The following is a 23,471-nucleotide window of genomic DNA, read 5'->3' as shown; positions in this document are numbered from 1 at the left end:
AGCCACAGGAGAACCACCAGACTCTATAGCACATGTACTCATCTACCAGATCTTATCTCCTCACCACTCAAAGTCATGGCTCCAGCAATTCTCTGCTCCTCTTCAGATGATTTCCAAGCAAACGTCATTATTTCTTCTATCTTAAAGAAACTCTTCACTTGATCCTTTCCCCCCAATTGTTCCATTTCTTTGCTCCTTTTCAAACAAAATTCCTCAAAAGACTTATCTGTTTTCACTCTTGCTCTCATTCAGTTCTCTCTTGAACCTGCTCCACAAAACTGCTCAATAAGGTCACTAACCACCTATGCATTGCTAAATCTAATCCCAGCTTTCCTCTCTTTTGGCCTATCAGCAACATATGACAAAGATTTCCCTTCTTCCTACTGCATGGTTCTTCACTGCATGAGCAGGATATCACCATCTCCTCATTTTCTTTCCATCTCACTAGCCACTAACTTTTCAGTCTCCTTTGCTGGTTCCTCTTCATGATCTCAGTGAGCCCACCTGTCAAATTACACCTCACTGTACTCCCTATTTGATTACTTGGCTCTAGTTTTCTTTTTCCCAAAGCACTTAGTAGCTAACAGACTCTAATTTACTTGTTAATTCTCTTTCCACATACTAGAACAGGGAAACTACGGCCCATTGGCCAAATCCAGCCGACTGCCTGGTTTTGTAAATAAAGTTTTATTGGAGCGTGGCTACACACAAAGCCTAAAATACCTTTTTTTTAAACAGAAAAAAGTTTGCCAAGTCCTGAACTAGAACAAAAGCTCCAAAAAGGAAATCTTTAGGTGTTGCTTTTTCATTATTCTGTACTAAGCCCAAGTTACAAGACTATTTCCTACCCTGTTAGAATCAGAATTTACATGGAAAGAGGTATTCTACATGCTTCCAATGTACCTTCCTCCCCTCCTCTTTTCAGCATGGTACTTAGAATGATCTACTGATGGAGTAAAGCAAGTTAATTCCTAAAAAATTGATAAAAATTAATTTGAACGAAAATATAATTCCTGAAAGCAATCCATCACTACCACTTTTCTCTATTATGAACATGGATAACCTAGAGATGTTTTAATTATCTTTCCTTTAAAGATCTCAGAAAGTTCTAACAAAATTAGCTCACTTTTCAGTTTTCTTCCTGAATCACTGGGTGTGAATTCTTTTTGCACAAACAAAAAACAAACAAAACCCTCACTGTTAATTTTGGAAATTTTCTGCTCACCCTTTGGGTCATATGGAAAGGATATGCTGGATTAAATCACAACACTGGCCGAATTGTGGTCCCTAATTCTAGTGTTTTTGACAAAATTCTGTCTAGGCTTTTAAATTTATTTTGTCTAAACCTCTCAAGGCTCTTCCAGATAGACTAGTCCAAGATTAGTTGCATAATTAAAAGGTTAAATGTCTAGTGGTATTCTATACCATTAGAATAATAAAGCTGCCACCCAGAGGAGGTATTTCTGAGAACTAAAGATGCTCTAGATCAGCTATTTGTTGAGTAAGAACAATCACTGACGTCCCCTGGATGACTTCCTGAATCATACCCTGCTGTCAGGAAGCTTATTGTGTGCTCGTATCCCATGACTTGCATCACAAAAAGAAAATACTAATAGCGACTAGATTCTTCTTATTGTCAGATTATAGCACAAAGAATTATAGGAAGTGAGGCGAGGCAAAACTCTAGCCCTTAATTCTAACGGGAAGGAAGAAGTGTGAATAAATGCACCTTGCAAGTTAAATATGTCAGGGTATAAAAAGGGTTCAATATTTTAAAAAGGCATTATTAAATTTTTAATGCCTCAGTGGGATTTGCCACTTATGTTTTTGATAGCATTGTATTTAAACAGTGGATGGCAATTTAAAGGAAATATGTTGTGAATTCTTTTATACAATAGAAAAGCTTTTGTGAAAAAAAAAACTACACCCTAATATTTTGGGTAAATTCAAATCTTCACATTTCACATTTAAATGAAATCAAACAGTGAGCTGAGAACTACTGGGGAAACTCTTAAGTCCATGTCTACTGAAAAAGAAGTAATGAGTTTTATCTGGAAGACACTGAAAATGTAGATTTGCTGCAGCTGTGATTTAAATTCAAGTCTATACGTATGAATGGTGTTAAAGGCATTATCTTGGAAAATAAGAAATTAATAAAATGAAAGGCAGGCGATACTTGGCGTTCAACATCTGCTGGCATTGCTTATAATACTACCCGGAATTCCTAGGACCTTTCTCAGAGATAGAAAGGTATCTTAAAAAATATGGACCAATTCTTGAAAAATAATTTCCATGTTATGAGCGCTATAGTTTATAACACAGAACATAATTTAATGAGCATTTTTAGGTACTTTATAAGATAATCTAAGAAGATTATAGCTCCCATGAACCACAAGGTTTCTGTTAAGTGGCCAATGGTTTGTAAAAGACAATTAACAAGCAAATAGATTGCTTGCAGAAGCTATTCAAGTTTCCATGTTATGGGGCTGTTTTCTTTGCACTGAACGATTTTGCCCTAGACCCAACTCAAATGCCAACTTGTTAAGTCAAAACATCAACTCCACTTTCAGATTAAGAACCATCCAGAATTGCAAGTTTTAGAGGCCACCAAGAATCCAACAATATACTTTTAAACTTCTCTTCTTGCTCCAACTCTTTTTTTTTGTTGCACTGTTTCTGGGATGTACTATCTCTATTTTAATTAAGTCTGTATGCAAACCCAACTGCCCAATGAAAATGAACCTAACTTGGTGTAATTGCTCTACCCCACCCTGTTCATGTCCCAAGAGGCTTCCTTTACATACTATCCCACAAAATGCACTTACCCCTTTGCTTGTGCATAATGTTAGTACTTTATGTTCTTGTTCAATGTTTGTTCAGTTGTTTCAATATCCTTTATGTCTGGCCATGTCAGCATCATCTTAGACTGAAAACTCCCAGGGGGCAGGGGCCATGTCTGTTTAATTCGTTTTGTACAATGCCTAGGACAAAACCATGTACAGATAGGTGCTTAAAAAATGCTTTCTGATGATGATTGGCATCACTCTCAGGGACTCTCTAAGCTCTCAGCACATGGTACTTGGTAGTAGTACATCAGGGCAACTTTGGCCATTCCACAGGGCACCAAATACAGCTAATTACAGCCCTCTGGCAAGTATCTAACTCAATCAGTTAAAATTTTTTTAAAGTATTAATTATATGATCCCAAGTCAACAAATGTAAATTGTATTGAGGACATGAAGTAATATCACAACAACCAATTCAATTAAGAGTTCAAAGTATACAGGAATCCTAATGGGATAGTAGTAAAGAGTTTTAACTTTCTCTATCACTCAACAGTTTTTAAGAGGTTTAAGAACCTCAGACAAGCTTATGTAAGTTTCGTCTTTGCTCTCTACTTGTAGGTTTAGAGTTTACCATTATTATGTTACAACAAATATCCTGCTAACTCAGCTGTAAGTTCCATTGCCTAATAAGAAGTTACTGTAAACAGAGAAGAAAGGATATGTTCTTGGACAATTTTTTAGATAACCAAATTAATAACTGACAAAAAACTTCCCCTTCCAAAACCTCAAAGAATAAAAGATCTCCAGAGTTTTAGAGTACCATTCCTCCAGGTGTATATACATAGCATATCATCACAAAAGTAATTAAACATCATCGTAGTTCTTTATGATTACATAGTTTGAGCTAAGGGAAAACTTAAATTTATCCTAAGAACAGAATAGCCCATAGAATATTTGAGGGTTATAAGTACTTATTAAGCACCTATTGTACATATAACATTTTACTGTGCATTAAAATAAAGGTAAAATAAAGGTAAATAAAACTGAACACACTAGCCTCTGCCTCCAGGGAGTCTATAATCTAGTTAGGGACAAACAATAAATACACATTAAACAACTGAAAATTTTAAAGGCAAAATTAACAAATGCATAAAAGTACAGTACAAACTATACAGATACCTATTAGTGAAATTTTAATTAAAGAGTTTTAAAACAACTGTATATATTTGCTAATTAATAGAAGTGAATCTTAACCTACAATTGAAGTTGATAATCGAAAAGGGGAATGCTAAAAGACCTTTTAACTAGCCAAAAGACTTTATTCAACCCTGGCTGGTATGGTTCTGCGGACTAAGTGTTGGCCAGCCAAACTAAAGGTTGCTGGTTGATTCCTGGTTAGGACACACGCCTGGGTTGTGGGCCAGGTCCCCAGTTGGGGGCATGAAAGAGGCAACCAGTCAATGTTTCTCACACACTGATGATTCTTCCCTGTCTTTCTCCCTCCCTCCCCTCTCTAAAAATAAATAAACAAAACCTTAAAAACTTTATTCAAAAGGTGTATATATATATATTTAAAGCTGGTATAGCAAGCAGTAAGGTGGGGAATATTTGACAGAAACCTTGACTAGATCTTTAAAGAACATGACACAATAGGTAGGAAGTAAGTTCCTGGTGAGAGACATACTAAAATGAGAAAGATATTTAGGGAAAACTGATCTTATAATAAAGTCAGAATAAACTAGAATAGAATCCACAAGATTTTGTATCCAAATTGAGTACAAATACAGACAAAGTAGTATCAATCTAAAGAAGCTTGATATAAGAATTAGGAAAGAATTGACCCTGGCTGGCATAGCTCAGTGGATTGAGTGTGGGCTGCGAACCAAAGCATCGCAGGTTCGATTCCCAGTCAGGGCACATGCCTGGGTTGCAGGCCACCACCCCCAGCAACTGCACATTGATGTTTCTCTCCCTCTCTCTCTCTCTCTCTCTCTCTCTCTCTCTCTCTCTCTCTCTCTCTCTCTCTCTCTCTCTCTCTCTCTCTCTCTCTCTCCCTCCCTCCCTCCCCTCTCTAAAAATAAATGAATAAAATCTTAAAAAAAAAAAAGAATTAGGAAAGAATCAAGAAACATCATAACTTATTAGAGAAAAGGCATTGTCTGCTTTTTGTAGAAAACCATACTAAGGTATTACATTTTTTTACTTTCAAAAAGTTCGAAGTGCGATGAAAGAACTCCACCATCAATTATTATTAATATATAAAGAGATGGCAATATTAATTATGAACATACTACATGTTTCTGTCCAGAAAGTATCCAACTATGTAATATGAAAATAGATACATTTATTGAAGATAGAAGTTACAAGAAACATTGTACATAGGACAATGACACTTCAGTCCCCTTCAAAGTTGACACTTTGTGACCTCACACAGTTCTGATTACCATCAGATGCCCTGTCATATTTTCCTGAATCCCACTGAGGGTCTGAAATCTCTGCTCTTTTAAAGGTGATTTTAGTTTGGAGAAAAGTCAGGAGTCAAGGGGCACTAAATCTGGGCTGTAGGGGACTGAGTCACCTGGGTGATCTGATGTTTTGCCAAAAAAAAAAAACACCTCTGCACAGACTTAATGCATGCGTGGGCACATAGTTGTGATGAAGCTGCCAATCATCAGTTGCCCATAGCTATGCCCTTCTGAGTTATCCAAATAGTTTCTGGGAGAATGTTCAAGCTGAATGCAAAATCAGGGAACAGATTTGTTCCTCTCCTCACTTAGTCATTTTGAATGTGATGGCCACATAGTACAAACGCTGACTCAAGTCATCATTGTTCATGTATGTGCATTCCAGTCCACTCTCCTTGGCTGCAGGTTACATCGATGCTGCACAAACCATTCTTGTTACATTAACAATGGCTGGACTTTTTCTGGACAGATCTCGTATGCCAAAATATCATCAGACATTTTCTTTAAACATACCTACCATTTTCAAAGTTCCCATTATGAAAATTACTTTTATTAATAAAAAATTTACTTTTTAGAGAACAAAGGATTATCAGAAAACTCAGGTAAGCATAACCCTGAAGTCTACCTGGTATTAGTTTCATGTTCTTTTTCTAAAAAAATTTATTTTTTCTCTTTTAGAGAGAGGGGAAGAAAAGGAGGAAGAGAGGGAGAGAACTATCAATGTGTGGTTGCCTCTCGAATGCCCCCTACCGGGGACATGGCCTGCAACCCAGGCATGTGCCCTGACTGGGAATTGAACTGGCAACCCTTTGGTTTGCAGCCCGCACTCAATCCACCGAGCTACACCAGCCAGGGCTCTCTCTTTTTATGAGAAGCTCATATTAGGTTCCTTAGAAGGTCACATAACAAGGCAGGTAAGAATTAGGTAGGATCTGCTGTATGTATGTATGTGGAATCCAGACAAACTGCTATCCCTGAATTTCTGCACCTGTTCAATGGAAATATCTGCTTCAGTTTTTGTGAAAATTAACATAAAGCACATGAAGCTCTTAATACAGTACTTGGTGTTATGCAGTAACAATCAATGTCAGCTATTACTTCTTTCAAAAATGGTAAACCAAGTTAAGCATAATAGAACTATAGGAGAGGAGTTAAAATCTAAGACATATGTTTGAGGGAAAGTTTGTGGTACAAGGCTCTGGTATAAAAACAAGTCTTTCAGGAAATTCTCATGTAAGTAATAAAGGATAGGTTCTTTTTGCTGAAAGGTCTGGGATAAGGAGGAGAAGGAAAGTTCATGGAGCCAGGAAGTCTGGGAATAAAGAGGGAGAAGAAACAGCAGACTTACAGAATTTAGGTCTATAATTGGTAATTATTTTTAAAAATATTCTACAATTATGTTTTGTACCTACAATTCAGCTATCTGTATCTATACATAGTATGCACCCAGAAAGTCTTACACTGTCAAAGATACTTCTTAAAATTAATCTACTTTTAAATCTTAGTGAACAAGACCAGAAGTGATCCAGCAGTAAACACAAGAATCCTTATTTGAAGGTATCCTAGTCATTTGCCTCCTAAGGGGGTATATATGAAGGCCAAAGAAGACATAATGAAATGTGTAACTACAAACTTCAACAGCAGAAGGGCATTCAAAGACTGAATCACTATGGATAGGAACGTGGTTTTGAAATTTCTTTATTTTGATCACTCACAGAACTTAGATATAAAGTAAAAAATAAATACTTCTGACAGCTCAGTGTAAATTGAAGAAAATATTTGAATTCTTAAGGTTATATTTGTTTTTAAGTAGTAAAATAAGCCAATAATATATTTTATGAGAGCACTCAGAAAAGTAACAGGTTGAATTCCTATAATAGAGGGCCATGTGATTAGAAGAAAACAATGTAGACTATTCTTAGAGAGTAACTGATAGCTTAGAAAATATTAAAAATGTAAAATTCTCATAAAAATTTCATGAAGTCATGAAAAAGTGTTTAAATTTGGAAAAAGTATTTTTAATACTTACTTTATAGTATCCTTTTCCAATCTACAACATTCTTACTCGCTTTATAACAGTTTGGCCACCTCACTCACAAAGAAATGTAATTGAAGACATGAGATCTCTTTCCTTACCTCAGAGATTGGCTAAAATTTTAGTTTGTGAACACATTCTCTTGACAAAGTTGCAACAAATAGGCACACTCATCCATTGCAGATAGCTATACAAAAGGTATAGTATTTATTAAGGTGAATCCGGCAATATTTAGCATAAGCATATGTGCAATTCACCATTTGACACAGAAACCCATTCTCTGTTCATCTGCACATAAATATTCTAAGCTAATAAATGCAGAAAGACTGAAAGAATTACAATGTATTTTCCCATACTACTTAATAAAATAATAGATCTACAGGCAATGAATGAAAATTATTAATTTCTGCTAAAACCAGTAAAAGGAAGCTAATAAGGAACTTCAATGGATGCTCCAAGCTGATGATACTTATATCCACTAGTCATTCTATCATGAAAAGAAAAACTACACATTCTCAGTTTTATTGACAGTGACATATAATATTTAAGATATACAATGTAATGACTTGATATACACATATGAGAAATGATTACCATAATAAGGTTAGTTAATACTTCAATCCTCATACTACCACCTTTTGGTAATAACACTTAAAATTTAGTCTCATAACTTCCAGGGATATAATACAGTACTGTTAATTATAGTCACCATACTATGTATTAGATTCTGAGAGCTTAGCTATCTTCTATTGATTGACTGACTGATTTGAGAGAGAGAGACAGAGAAAAGGTATTTGTTATTCCACTTACTGATGTATTTATTGGTTGATGCTTGTATGTGTCCTGACCAGGGATTAAACTCAAAACCTTGGCATATCGGGACAGCACTCTAACTGAGCTACCCAGCCAGGGGAGAACTTACTCATCTTTTAGACGTAAATTTGTACCCTTTGATCAACATCTTTTAATATTCCTCACTCCCTGGCAATCACCATTCTACTATGTCTATGAGTTTGGCTATTTTAGATTCTACAAAGTGAGAACATATAATATTTGGCTTCCTCTGTGACTCAGCATAATATCCTTAAGATCCACCCATGCTGCCCTGTCTGGTGTGGCTCAGTGGATTGAATGCTGGCCTGTGAACCAAATGGCTGCTGGTTCAATTCCCACTCAGGGCACATGCCTGGGTTGCAGGCCAGGTCTGCAGTAGGGGGTGTGTGAGAGGCAACCACACACTGATATTTCCTTCTGTCTCTTTCTCCTTCCCTTCCCCTCTAAAAATAAACAAATAAAATCTTAAAACAAAAACCCAACCGTGTTGTTGCAAAAGGCAGGATTTCCTTATTTTTAAAGTATTTGATAGTGTAATTAAGTTTCCACTGTGTGTATGTCACATTTTGTTTACCCATGCATCCATCAGTGGACACTAAGGTTGTTTTCATGTCTTGGCTATTGTGAATGATGCTGTAGTGAACATGGAGATGTAGGTTAGGTATCTCTTTGAGATAATGATTTCATTTTTTTTTTTGGATTATCTACCCAGAAGTGGGATAGCTGGACCATATAATAGTTTCATTTTTAATTTTTTGAGGATTCTCCATACTGTTCATACTGATTTACATACCCCCAAATATTGCATAAGCCATTTTTCTACAGCCTTGCCAACGCTTATTCTCTTGTCTTTTTTGTTACAGCTACTCTAACAGGTGTTAGGTGGTATCTCATTGTGGCTTTGACCTCACTTTCCTGATGATTAGTGATGTTGAGCATCTTTCCATGCACTGGTTGACCATTTGTATGCATTCTTTGGAAAAAAACTGTTCAAGTCCTTTGTCCATTTTTAAATTTTTGTTTTGCTATTGCATTATATGAGTTCCTTACAAGGTTTGCAAATATATTTTTATTCCATGGGTTGCTATTTTTTTTTCCATTTTGTGATTGTTTCTTTTGCTGTGTAGAAGTGTTTCAGTTTGATGTAGTCCTACTTGTTTATTTTTGCTTTCATTGCCTGTGTTTCTGGTGTATATCCAAATACTTATTACCAAGAGCAATGTCAAGGAGCTTTTCCCTATATATATATTTTTTTTTCTAGAGGTTTTATAGTTTCAGGTCTTTTAAAAAATGTTTTAATAGAACACTCCTTTTTTTAAAAAAATATTTTTATTGACTATGCTATTAGAGGTGTCCCATTTTTATCTCCCCTTTATTCCACTCTGCCCTACACCTTCCCTCCCACGAGCATCTCCCCCAACCTTAGTTCATGTTCATGGGTTTGCACATGCAAGTTCTTTGGCTTTTCCATTTCCCATGCTATTTTTAACCTTTCCTGTCTATTTTATACCTACTATTTATGCTTCTTATTCCCTGTACCTTTTCCCCCATTCTCTCCCTTCCTCCTCCCCACTGATAACCCTCCACGTGATCTCTATTTCTGTGAATCTGTTCCTGTTCTATTGCTTGCTTAGTTTGTTTTTGTTTTTAGGTTCAGTTGTTGATAGCTGTGAGTTTACTGTCATTTTACTGTTCATATTTTTTATCATTTTCTTTTTCTTAGGTAAGTCCCTTTAACATTTCATATAATAAGGGCTTGGTGATGGTGAACTCCTTTAACTTGACCTTATCTGGGAAGCATTTGATCTGCCCTTCCAATTCTAAATGACAGCTATGATGGATAGAGTAATCTTGGATGGATTACTTGGATTTTTGCCTTTCATGACTTGGAATACTTCTTTCCAGTCCCTTCTTGCCAGCAAACTTTCTTTTGAGTAATCAGCTCATTGCCTTATGGGAACTCCTTTGTAGATAACTGTCTCCTTTTGCTGCTTATAAGAGTCTCTCCTTATCTTTAATCTTAGATAACGGAATTATGTGTACCTTGGTACGTGCTTCCTTGGATCCAACTTCTTTGGGACTCTATGAGCTTATTGGACTTTCTGGAAGTCTACTTTCTTTGCCAGATTGGGGAAGTTCTCCTTATTATTTGTTCAAATAAATTTTCCATTTCTTGCTCTTCCTCTTCTCCTTCTGGCACTCCTGTGATTCAGATGTTGGAATATTAAAGTTGTCTCTGAGGTTCCTAAGCCTCATCTCAGTTTTTTTTTTTAAATTCTTATTTCTTCATTCTGTTCTGGTTCAGTGTTTCTTCCTTCTGCTCCAAATTGTTGATTTGAGTCCTGGTTTCCTTCCCGTCCCTGTTGGTTCCCTGTACCTTTTCCTTTATTTCACTTTTCACAGCCTTCATTTTTTCCTCTATTTTGTGATGATACTCAACCATTTCTGTGAGCAACCTGATAACCAGTGTTTTGAACCTTGCATCTGATAGGTTGACTATCTCTTTGTGGCTTAGTTCTATTTTTGGAGCTTTGATCTGTTCTTTCATTTGTTCTTTCTGTTCTTATTTTTTTGTATTGGTGCGCCTGTTATGCAGTAAAGGGCAGAGTCTTAGGTATTCACCAGGGTAGGGCACCCTAAGTGGTTGTGTTGTGGCACTGTATGTGTGTGAGGGGTCCAAGAGGGAATGGTGCCACTCGCTTGGCTCTTGGCTGGCTTTCAGATACTTCCCTTACTACCCACAAGCAAACTGGGCCCTTCTGGAGCTGATTCCCGTGATGGATTTGTGGATGTTCTAGGACCCTGTGGGTCTCTCCAATGAACCCTCCAGTGAGGCAGGGCATTTCTCCCATTGTCTCAACCCCCACAGATTTTTACAGTCAGAGGTTTGAGGTTTTATTGCCCTGCACTAGAACCCTGGGTTGCACGGTCTGTCTTGCTTCCCTGTTATTCCTCCTGGTTTATCCGCACGCAAATGTGGGACTGTCAGGTCTGCTAGCTTCCGCCTCACTGAGAGCTCTTTCCTCCTTGGCTGCCCATCTCTGCTCCTCCTACTGGTATGGATGAATGTTTCTTCTTTAACTCCTTGGTTGTCGGACTTCCATACAGTTCAATTTTCTGGCAGTTTTGGTTACTTTTTGTTTTTGAATTTGTTGTTTTTCTTCTTTTGGTTGTGCAAGGAGGCAAAGTGTATCTACCTACACCTCCATCTTGGCTGGAAGTTACAGTTTCAGGTCTTAAATTTAAGTCTTTAATCCATTTAAATTTTTTCTGAGTGCTGTAAGATAGGAGTCCAAATTCATTCTTTTGCATGTGAATATCCAGTTTATCCATTACCAGTTTTTTAAAAAAGATTTTATTTTATTTACTTTTAGATGGACAGGAAGGGAGGGAGGAGAAGGAGAGAAACATCAGTGTGTAGTGACCTCGCACACACACCCCACTGAGGACCTGCCCCGCAACCCAGGCATGTGCCCTGGACTGAATTGAACCAGTGACCCCTTGATTTGCAGGCCGGTGCTCAATCCACTAAGCCACATCACCCAGGGCCCAATAACATTTACTGAAGATACTATTCTTTCTTGAGTATTCCTGGCTCCACTATAATATATTAGTTGAATGTATATGCACTCTGGACTCTTTATACTGCTCCACTGGCCTATGTATTAGTATGGCCGGTACCATATTGTTTTGATTACTAGAGCTTTGTAATACAGCTTTATAGTTTGAAATCAGAAAATGTGATGCCTCCAGCTTTGTTCTTTCTCAAGACCGCTTGGGCTACTAGAGGTCTTTTGTAGTTCTATGTAAATTTTAGGATTACTGTTTCTGCTTCTGTGAAAAAAGCCATTGGAATTTTGACAGGGATTGAACTGAATCTATAAATGGCTTTGGACAGAACATTTTAGTAATATTAATTTTTCTAATCCATGAGCATAAGATATCTATTTTTGTCTTTAATTTCTTGTACCAATATCTTGTAATTCTTAGTTTTATTCCTAAACATTTTATTATTTTTTGATATAAATGAGCTGGTTTTATTTCTTTTTCAAATAGTTTGTTGTTAGTGTATAGAAATACAACTGATTTTTGTATGTTGATTTTGTATCCTGCAACTTTACTAAGTTTATTAGTTCTAACAGGTTTTTTTTGGTGTAGCTTTAGGATTTTCTATATGTAAGATATCATCTGCAAACATAAACAGTTTTACTTCTTTCTGACTTGGAACTTTTACATCTTTTTCTTACCTAATTGCTCTGGCTAGGACTTCCAGTATTATGTTGAATAGGACTGGTGAAAATGGATGCTTTTGTCTTGATCTTTGTGCGGAAGCTTTTGACCTTTCACTGCTGAGTATGAAGTCAGCTAGGGGTTTGTCATATATGGCCATTATTATATTAAAGTGTTCCTTTTATGCCCAATTTTTTGCTTTTTCTGCATTTATTAAGATGAGCATGTAGCTTTCACTTTTCATTCTATCAATGTGATACATCACATTGACTGATTTGCAGGTGTTAAACATCCTTCCATCCTGGGGATAAATTCCTCTTGACCATGATGTATGTATGATCCTTTTAATATGCTGTTGAATTTGGTTTACTAATATTTTGATGAGAAATTTTGATTTACATGCATCAGGGATATTGGCTTGTAGTTTTCATGTAGTGCCCTTATCTGGCTTTGGTATCAGGGTAATGCTGAATCTCTTCTCTTCAATTTTTGGAAGAGTTTGAGAAGGACTGGTTATTTATTCTTCCTTAAAAGTTTGGTAGAATTCATCAGTGAAACTGTGTGGTCCAGGGCTTTTCACGGTTGGAAGGTTTATGATCTCCTTACTTGTTATTGGTCTGTTCACACGATTTTGTCTTGGTAGGTTGTATGTTTCCAGAAATTTATCCTTTACTTCTAGGTTACTCATTTTGCTGGCATATAATTATTCATAAATGTCTCTTATGATCCTTTGTATTTCTGAGGTGTCAGTTGTAATATCTCCTCTTTGAATAAGTATATGTTATATGGCTCATGTTGTGATGTAATAAGAAGTACACACAACCAATTATGAAATATCCTTGCAAGAACATAACAAAACAAAAACCCCATTCATAACCTCATCAATGAGATCTGACCAACAGTTTATAAGATGTACTAGAGATAGGGCAACTTATTACTCAGTATTCTTGCAATGTGAGTAATAATAAAATCCAGAAAATGGGATAGTCTATGATGACAAATGATCTCTTTCTCTTCAATCAAAAAATTACAAGGATAAAAACTAAAATACTGTTTTTTTTTTCCTACTAGTCATATTAAGTCTTGGTTCTACATATATTGAATCCTGATACCCTTAGAAGGGTAAGCTAGGAAAAAAATATCCGTATGATAATAAAGTGAGACAGCAAAGAAAACTGTTATTGTCAAGAAGAAAAGAATGACAAGGGGGATAGTTTCTTCTAAGAATTTGTAACCACAGTCAACTAGCGTGCAGATTTCAGGTTAGAAATCTGTCTGTGCTATGGAACAAAGCCCAGAGATGAAAGCAATCCCAGCCTGGTCACATCCTTGCAAATCCTTTTTGGAGTTACTTCACTGTCAGAATATCCACAGAGTATAAATATGAACAGGATTCTCACACTTACAGGAAATAAAGCACTGTAAGCAAGAGACAAAAGAAAAACAACAAATTTAGGCTACCAAAGACTTTAAATACCTATTACCAATCTCATCATAAAAGTTATGGAATAAAACACAAGATAATTTATAAATAAACAAGAAGCAAGAGAGTATGAAAAATGACCAGGCATATTTAAAAAACAGTTAAAAAAGTTAAAGAAAAACAAACAACAAAAGAATACCCCTCAAACTGCAGATTGACACTGCTGAAGAGAGAATGAGAACTGGGTAACAGTTAAAAAGAAATTATAATGCTGTAGCACAGAGAGCCCAAGTGAGGAAAAACACAAAAGTGAAGGGATATGAAAGTTAAAATGAAAATATTTAACATAATTCTAATTACAGTTATAGAAGATAAGAATTGAAAGAATGGGGGGAAGCAGTATCTAAAGAGATAAAAGCTATCAGCTTTCAAGGATAGATATTTAAATAGGAAAATAAAGTACAAAACTTAAAAAAGTGGGACAAATAGGATGCAGAAAATCTGACAGTAAAAATCCAACTACATCAATATCACAATGATGTAAAAAAAAAAACAACACTAAGTAGAGCTAAAAATAAAAAGATGAGAAAAATTGAACAGGGAAAATGCAACAATAACATTAAAACTGGTATATAAGGGCGGGGACATAATAACTTGATAGTGGAGAAGTCTGAGAAATACTACCTTAACCAGGTCATCAAGGTGAGTACCACCAGTGACAAGTAACTCTCCCCTGATGTGATATGATGAAAATCATACTTCACACCTCAGCAGTCTTGCCACTCCCTCAACTCTTGACCTCAAAATAATGGGAAGAACATCAGACAAATCCCAACTGAGCAACATTCTACAAAACATCTGGCCCCTATTCCTCAAAAGTCTCAAAGGTCATCAAAAATAAGGAAAGTCTGAGAAACTATTATAGCCAAGAGGAGCTTGAGGAAACATGACTAAATTAATTCTGGATAAGTATCCTGGAACAGAATAAAGACATAAGGCAAAAAAATTTAAAAATCTGAATAATGTATGAATTTTATGTAATAATAATTATTAATATTTGTTCATTAATTATAACAAATGTACTATGCTAATATGTTAATAGAGGAAATGGGAGGTGGAATATATGGGAACTCTCTGCACTATTTTTGTAATTTTTCTATAAATCAAAAATTGTCCTAAAATAAAAAGTTGATGTAAACGAAAAGCTGGTATAGTTATATTACACCTATTCTATATTATCTATACAATTTTAAGACAAAAAAGCATTATTATGGATGGAATAGTCATTACTTAATGATAAAAAGTTGAACTCAGAGGATTATTTCTAAAATTGAAAGATAGGTAAATGGGTGACAGTTTATTAGTCTTTATTCCTCATATGTAGTTTATATTCTTTTTCAACCAATGAAATATTTCAAAATAAAAGAGAAATAAAATACCTGAATGAATATTCTGCTGAGCTTTGGTCAATGCTAAGGCAGCAGATATGCAATGGAAAAGCAGGCACTCCAATACACTGTTGGGAAGATTAAATAGGTATAATCTCTACAAAAGCCAATTTGATGATATCTATCTATTAATTACAAATGCACATACCCTTTAACCCAGCAATTCCACTCTAGTCATTTATCTTATGGATATATTTGCAAAGCTACATAAAATTATTTTATACAGTGGTTTATGACAGGACTATTTGTAATAGTAAAAAGTTAGAAACAGCCTAAAAAGAAATTCAAAGAATTGAGTGGTATTTCTATAATAAACTACTTTAAACTCATCTATCTCATTTACTTACTTATGTAAACAAAGCATTCAACATCTGCAGAAACCAAATAAAGAAACTGAACTGAAAAAAAAAGAATAGCCTAAATGTCTGTCAACTGGAAATTGGTTATATAAATAACCATACATCTATGTAACTAAAGAAAAAAAAGAAAGCAAGTATGGATCAGGATGTATAGTATACTAGTCTAGAATATATTAACACATAATCTAATTGTGCTCATATTCTGTTTGCCTCTCCTGGTTTACACCTCATTTTTCTCCACCCTGCTTGCTTTGTATACTGGGAGGGTGGACAAACAAGCAGCATCTTTTGGGCAACCTTGCCCTCCTCTAGTTTCTGATGTGTTCTAATAATGATGGAATGGCTGGAAAATCAGAGGTGGTAAAAAGTGTTAAGGGAATTTTTTCCTGGGCTGCCTCATTGCAGGTAGTTTGCATTTCTCTAAAATTTGCAGGTCCTGTTAAAACAACCTTTCACTCTCTGCTACAGCTCTTGTCAAGTTCTGTCAACAGCCCCCTTCCCCTGTACTTTCAGGCCTAGGAATAGAAATGGTTTCCCCTAATTGCTGATCCCTGGCTATTTCCCAATCCTTTGTTTGGTCCTTTAACACTACCCTAATGTTTGTAGATTCTCTCTGTCATTTTGTGTACGGGGAGACAGGGAGAGGGAGCCAGGAAAGGAGAGAGGGAAGGAAGGAGTAAGGGGAGAGGAGGAAAAGAGAGGAGAAAAGAGAAGGGAAACACTAGAATGAAACACCAGAGATTTGTAACAAAAAAGTACTTGGCATCATGGTTGGCAGACATATTAAAAAGACTTTTCATTGAATTTTGTATCTTTGAATTTTAGAGGGAAAACACATAATGTGAACCTAAACATTTAATAGAGTTAAAGAACATAATGTGCCCTGTTTGTGGAATGAGCACCAAATGGCCTTTGAACCAAAAAAGATCCCCAGTTCAATTACGAGTCAGGGCACACGCCTGGGTTGCAGGCCGGGCCGTCTCAAGTTGGGGGCATGATAGAGACAACTGGTCAGTGTATCTCTTGTACAATGATGTTTCTCTCCCTCTCTTTCTCCTCCCCTTTTCTTCAAAAATAAATAAAATCTTACAGATTAATATTATCCCTATTTGCTCTTATAGTACCTAAAACTACTTCTTAACCATGTGAGGCCTGGTAGCTGTCTCACTTAGTGATAGTAACAAGAAATTTAGCAATTTAAAATCCTGGCTCCTTCACTTACTTGCTAGAAGCTAATGGGCTTCCATTAAATAAATTTGTTGACTGTTTTCTTATCTGTAAAATAAGGACAATATCTACTATGTTCTTGTTTTTAAGAAGTTTAAAAAAATATATAGGTAAAGTGACCAATATAGTGTCTGGCAAACAGTAGGGGACTGTTGGCAAATAATAGGTATTGATATCAGTGTTAATATTATTTATTATATTGTAACATAAAATTGTAACAACTATTAATTTTATTTGCTAGATTCTCTAAGAAAGGTTTCTCCTAGGAATCATTCCTAATTATCCCTAGTGAATATCTTTCCTTTCTAAGCTTCACACTTCACTTAATATTTTAAAATAACTTTTTGAGGGTGATTGTTATTTTCAACCCTATACGTCAGTTTAAATTGATGTTTAGTTGATAACAATAAAACAAATAAAAACACACTGTGATAAAAATTTCACTTGAACGTAACCTAAGAATTTACTACTAATTTATTAAGATGAAAGTGGCAGTGGCTACACTTAAAAGTTGATTTTAACTGTAAAATTGTTAGTAGAAACAAAGAACATTTTATAATGATAAAAGGAACAATCCATCAGCAACACAGAATTAGGAACATATACACACACCTAACCATAGAGCCCAAAATAAACAAACCAAAAATGGAAGTGATTGAAGAGATAGATAATTCAACAATAGTTGAAGACCTCAATATCTCTTTCCCTGAAAGATTGGTGAAAGATCTACAAGGAAAGAGAAGGCTTGAAAATACTATGAACCAACTAGTTATAAAACACTCCCTTCAACAGAATGCACGTTCTTCTCAAGCACACATGAAATGTTTGCCAGGATAAACTATGTTAGACCATAAAACAAGCCCTAATATATTTAAAAGAACAGAAGCCAAGTATGTTCTTTCATCACAGTGGAATGAAATTAGAAATCAGTAACAGAAGGACATTTGGGAAATTAACATATATGTAAGAGTCAAACAACACACTCCTAAATAATCAACAGGTCCGAAAAGAAATCTAAGCAGTCCTTAGAAATTCATAGCTGTAAATGACTACATTAAAAAAGGTCAAGAATATGAGAGAACACAAGGTACAGACTGGAGAAAATATTTGCAAAAGAAGTACCTGATAAAGGACTGTTACACAGAATACACACACAAAAAATACTTAAAATTCAACAATAAGAAAATAATCTGATTTTTAAAATAATCAAAAGACTTAACAGATACCTCACCAAAGAAGGTAGATGACATTATCACTTTACATCTAAAATCCAAAACACCAACACCACCAAAGGCTGACAAAGCAACAAGAATTCATTGCTGGTGGGAATACAAAATGTAGAGCCACTTTGAAAGACAGTTGGGCAGTTTCTTAACAAAACTAAACATAGGAGGACTCCAAAAAACTGGAATTATCTTCTGGAGGGCATGCTCCTTGTAATACAGGCTTCCCCTGCTAGGTGAGTGTTCTAAGAACCCATCTATATCAGTGTACCAGCTAGTGTTGTTGAGAGGCTGTGTTTTGCTTTACTGAATTTTTCTGAAGACTTTTTCAACATGTTTGACCACTTACAAGTGCACCCACCCACACTGCATTGGGTATTCAGCAGTTTTTGACCAAAAAAATGGCATGACCCCTGTGCCCCACCCTCCCTATTTGCTCAGTCTTGCCCCAAGTGACCTTTTTTGTTTTCCCAAAAGTCTTCAAAGGGAAATGTTTTGCTGATGTAGAAGAGGTGAAACAAAAAAAATGGCAGAAGCACTAAAAGACATCAAAATTGATGAGTTCAAAAACTGTTTTGAGCAGTGGAAAAAAATGTCTCAATTGGTGTACTGTATCAAGTGGAGAGTACTTTGAAGGTGACTGAAGTCTCAACATTCAAGAAATACACTATTTTTTATAAATAAATTCCTTATTTTTGGAGTTCGCCTTCATACTCTTACCATATAATCTAGCAATCATTTTCCTTGGTATTTCCTTAAGTAAGTTGAAAACTTATGTCCACACAAAAACAGTAACAAAAAAACAAAAACAAAAACAAACATCTGCACACAGATGTTTACTGCAGCTTTTTTTTTTTTTTTTGCAATTGCCCCATCTTGGAAGCAACCAAGTTGTCTGTCAATAGGTGAATGGAGAACTAAACTGTGGTGCATCCAGATAATGGAATACTTTTCAGTGCTAAAAAGAAATGAACTACCAAGACATGGAGAAAGTAAGTATATATTACTAACTGAAAGAACCCAATCTGAAAAGGCTATATACTGTATGATTCCAACTGCATGACATTCTGAAAAAGGCAAAAACATGAAGACAGTGTGTTCCATCAGTGGTTGCCAGGGGTTAAGATTTTTAGTGCAGTGAAGATATTATGTATTATACTTTAGGAGTAGATACATGTCATTATACATGTGTTCAAACCCATAGAATCTACACCATCAAGAATGAACACTAATATAAGCAATGGACTTTGGGTAATAATGATGTGTCAACTGCTCATTGATTGTAACAAATGTATTTGGCAAAAGATGTTGATAATGAAAGAGGCTATGCATGTGAGGAAGCAGGGAGTATATGGGATATCTCTGTACCTTCCTCTAAATTTGGTGTGAACCTAAAATTGCTCTAAAAAATAAAATCTATTAAAAAAACCCCAATAACTTAAACTTCCCCCATTAAAAACTAGAAAAAGAAAAGCAAACTACACCCAAATCAAGCAGAAAGAAGGAAATAATAAAGACTAGAGTGGAAATAAATGTAATAGAAAATAAAAAAAGAGAGAAAAATCAATGAAAGCAAAGTTGAGTCTTTGAAAAGACTAACAAAATTGACAAAACTTTAACCTGACTGACCAAGAAAAAAGAGAGAAGAGTCAAATTACCAAAATCATAAATCAAAGAGGAAACATTAATACCAACCTAACAGAAATAAAAAGGGGACTATGAACAATTATATTCCAACAAATAATCTTAGCAAATCAAATCCAACAATATCTAAAATGGGTAATACACCATGACCAAGTGGAATTTATCTCAGAAATGTAAAGTTGGTTTAACAAATGAAAATCAATTAATGTAGTATACCATATTAATAGAATAAAGGATAAAAACCACTTGACCATCTCTACAGATGCAGAAAAGCATTCGACAAAATTTAACACCGTTTCATGGTAAAAACAGTGAAATAGAAGGAACATGTCAACATCATAAAGTTTACTGGAAACCCAGAGATAACATACTTAACAGTGAAAAACTGTTCCTCCCTTAAGATTCCAAAAAAAAAAAAAAAAAAAAAAAAAAAAGAAAACAAAGAAAACACAAAGATCTCTGTTCTTACCACTTCCATTTGGCATTATAATGGAGGCTGTAGCCAGGGCAATAAAAGCACTGAGACTGAAAAACAAGTAGAACTGTCTCTGTTCACAAATGAATGATCTTGTATACAGGGAATCCTAAGCAATTGGCTGTAAAATCTGTCAGAACTATTAAACAAGTTTGGCATAGTTGCAGGATACAAGATCAAAATACAAAAATCAATTATATTCTACACAATCACAAAAACAATCTGAAAATAAAGTGAAGGAAACAATTCCATTAAAAAAGAGCCTCAAAAAGAATACTTAGGAATAAATTTAACAAAAACAGACCTGTACACTGAAAATTACAAAACATCATAAAAAGAAATGGGGGGAAAAAGTAATCAAGACCTCTGTTCTCAAGATATCACCCCTGAATTATCTGTTTAGCTAAAAAAAAAAAAGTTACTACCTGGTCTTAAACATTATGGAAAAATTCTTTATTTTTAATGAAAAACAAACTTTTTCAACTGGTATTCCTTTCATGTTTTAAAGTAATGCTCCTTTCCCTGGCTGGTGTGACTCAGTGGATTGAGTGCTGGCCTGTGAACAAAAAGGTTGCTGGTTCGATTCCCAGTCAGGGCACATGCCTGTGTTGTGGGCCAGACCCCCAGTTATCAGTGTGAGAGAGGGAACCAACTGATGTATCTCTTGCACATCAATGTTTCTCTCCCTTTCTTTCTTTCCCTCTTTCCCCTCTCCAAGAATAAATAAAGCTTAAAAAAAAAATAAAGTAATGCCCCTTAAATTTAATGTGCACATAAATTATCTGATGATCCCATGAAAATGCAAATTTTGAAGTGAAACTGGGGATTGGTGGGGGAAGGGGCTAAGGTTCTTCATTCCTAACAGCTCCTAAGATGATTCCAATGTTGTTGGTCCTCAGATCACACTTTGTGTTGTTTTTAAGAATGTAGTTGCATATATACAATTGCCCAAAGAAAGCAAACCCTAACGTAGGTGGCAAATATTGAGAGGAATGTGAATCTTATGAGTCCTCTTAAGTTTTTCATAACAGCACACTATACTCCCTATCAACAATTAAGAACACATACTTGACATCCTTGCCCCCCATTCTGGCCACCACTGTTAAGTACCAGAAAAGATGCAGACTTTGACAGCTAGCCAAGCAGACTGAGGCTAAATCCACATGAAAACTTTTAAAATACCTGCTACACAGGGATCATCCCATAGAATGTTAACCATCATCTCTTCCCTTTTTTTTTTTTACCCGCTCATCTTTTATTCCTTCTTCTAGCCAGTGTTTTTTAAGTGTTGTTTGGGGACCAGTGGTGGTCCTCTGGCAATTAACTAATTGGTCTACAGACAATTTAATAAAAAATGATAAAAGTTTTGATCACATAACACTTCACAAATCTGGAAAGTAAGATTAATCATGACTTTCAAGGAAATTCTTTTACGTTAATGGTTATGTTCCAAGGGTCATACATACACTACAAAGATAGTTAATAAGGGACTGTTTCAGCTAACAAACTTGCATCATGTGAATTGTTTACACTGGTTAAATAGATATTTTGTCCTTACTATCATAATGTGCTAAACCCCAAATTTAGGAAAATGAACTAATGCCTCAATGTGTTCACTGAAGAGTAAAACACATCTAACTCAGAATGCCACAAATGATAAACATTGATCACTGAATGAAAATAGTGTTATGTTAGAATGAGCTGTGATCAGTAAATTAGGAGTGGCTGATTACATTTGGAGACCTCTTGTTTTCCCACTGTATTCTAACACATTATTAAACAGGAACTGAAACACATAACAACTGACAAGAAGCCACTGAAGCATTTATTTAATTTTCAACCAATGTAGTAAAATAAACCAATCAATGCCTGAATTATAAATTTTGTCATTGAAAGCAAGTATTAAAAACTGCAAACAAGGGAACTTCAACTTATCTTAACAAAAACAGATCAACTATGGTCAACTTCAAAATGAATGACAAATATGCTCAGAGAGAAAACAATCTACTGGCAAAATTCTATCATCAGAAGCCACTACTGGACATTATATAATATGTGTGGTACACAGTGAGGAAAAACAATTACTATCACAGATGTATGGTCTTAAATAATTTATGGCTGCACAACACTACTAGTGTTTTGAGTATGAATCAACTTCTGGTATACAGATAATCAAAAAACATTAGGCAACTTTAAGTTCTGATTTCCAATGAAAAAATGCTATAGAGAAGAAATTTCTTTTAACCAACAATTATTTTTGAACCTTGACTTGAAAAGGTATATTTGGGAGAGTATGGTCAAGACCACTAGCCATTACATATATGTAGCAAGGAAGAGTATGGCACCTGAAAGCCAATTCATACATAGTTCCACTCATAGACAATAGCTGCCATTTGACAACAAGCCTTCTATTCTTGAGTCAGTGTTAAAAAGCTGCCCAGAAAATTATGAATATCATTCAGACAGCAGCTCCTGAGCAGGTATCTTTAGCATGCTACATCAAGAAAGCAAATACAAGACTCTGCTCTTTTATCTTGCCAGGAGAAAAGATGCTAATAAAACTATTCAAATAAAAGATATAATTTTTTTCATGACACTGATGAGGTCACTAAAAATCTCTATGATTATCTGTGGCTTACTTAAGTGGCAGATCTCCATGACATAAAAAACTTGAACCTATCATTTGAGGGTGAAGTAACAATTCTTAAGGATAAAATATGAAGACCAAATCATGATACAAATGACTAACAAAAGGGTTTGACTTTTCCAACATTTAGCCATTTTATTTCCTTGTAAAGGAAATCAACATAAGGTATACTTAAGAATAGCATTCAATCACCACACTGGACTTAGGAACATGCTTCCTAGAACTGAAACCACCAAAGGGTGGATTTATCCACTGCCATCTTCCAAACTGAAATATTCACCTTCGCTGGGGAGTGCCAACCACTGTCAACTCAGCGTCTCATCTCATGTTGTTTGTACTTTTCAGTGAGAATTCTTGCAATAATTTTTGTTTCCATATATCTGAATATCTAAAATATCTAACAGAATCATCCTATATGTCCCACTATTCCCAACAACCTATAGTTGAAAACCAGGATTATCTAATTTAGTAGAATTAACAAATAAGAAACAGTTAAATATGAAAACTTAACTCTGATTTTGTGAGCCAGATATCAATGTGGTTAAAGATTGCAGCAGTGATTGTTTTTTCTGAGGTTAATTTAAATTATTTAAAATACCGATTTGATATTATAATAAAAATTTTTGGATTACTCTTTTGTGCTTTCTCCATAATGCTAATCTCATAGGAAGCTAG

General features: G+C 35.3%; 1 protein-coding gene across 1 annotated transcript in view; it reads right to left on the bottom strand.

Annotated features, from left to right (window-relative positions):
- Nucleotides 1-23,471, bottom strand: part of MARCHF5 (membrane associated ring-CH-type finger 5) — a 56,283-nt gene that overhangs the window by 13,347 nt on the left and 19,465 nt on the right. The gene's annotated exons all lie outside the window — the stretch shown is intronic.

This window comes from Phyllostomus discolor, chromosome 5 (genome assembly GCF_004126475.2).
Source record: "Phyllostomus discolor isolate MPI-MPIP mPhyDis1 chromosome 5, mPhyDis1.pri.v3, whole genome shotgun sequence".
In the NCBI taxonomy this organism is placed as follows: domain Eukaryota; kingdom Metazoa; phylum Chordata; class Mammalia; order Chiroptera; family Phyllostomidae; genus Phyllostomus; species Phyllostomus discolor.
Note: the sequence above shows the minus strand (reverse complement) of the source record. Positions and strands in the feature narration are given on the sequence as shown.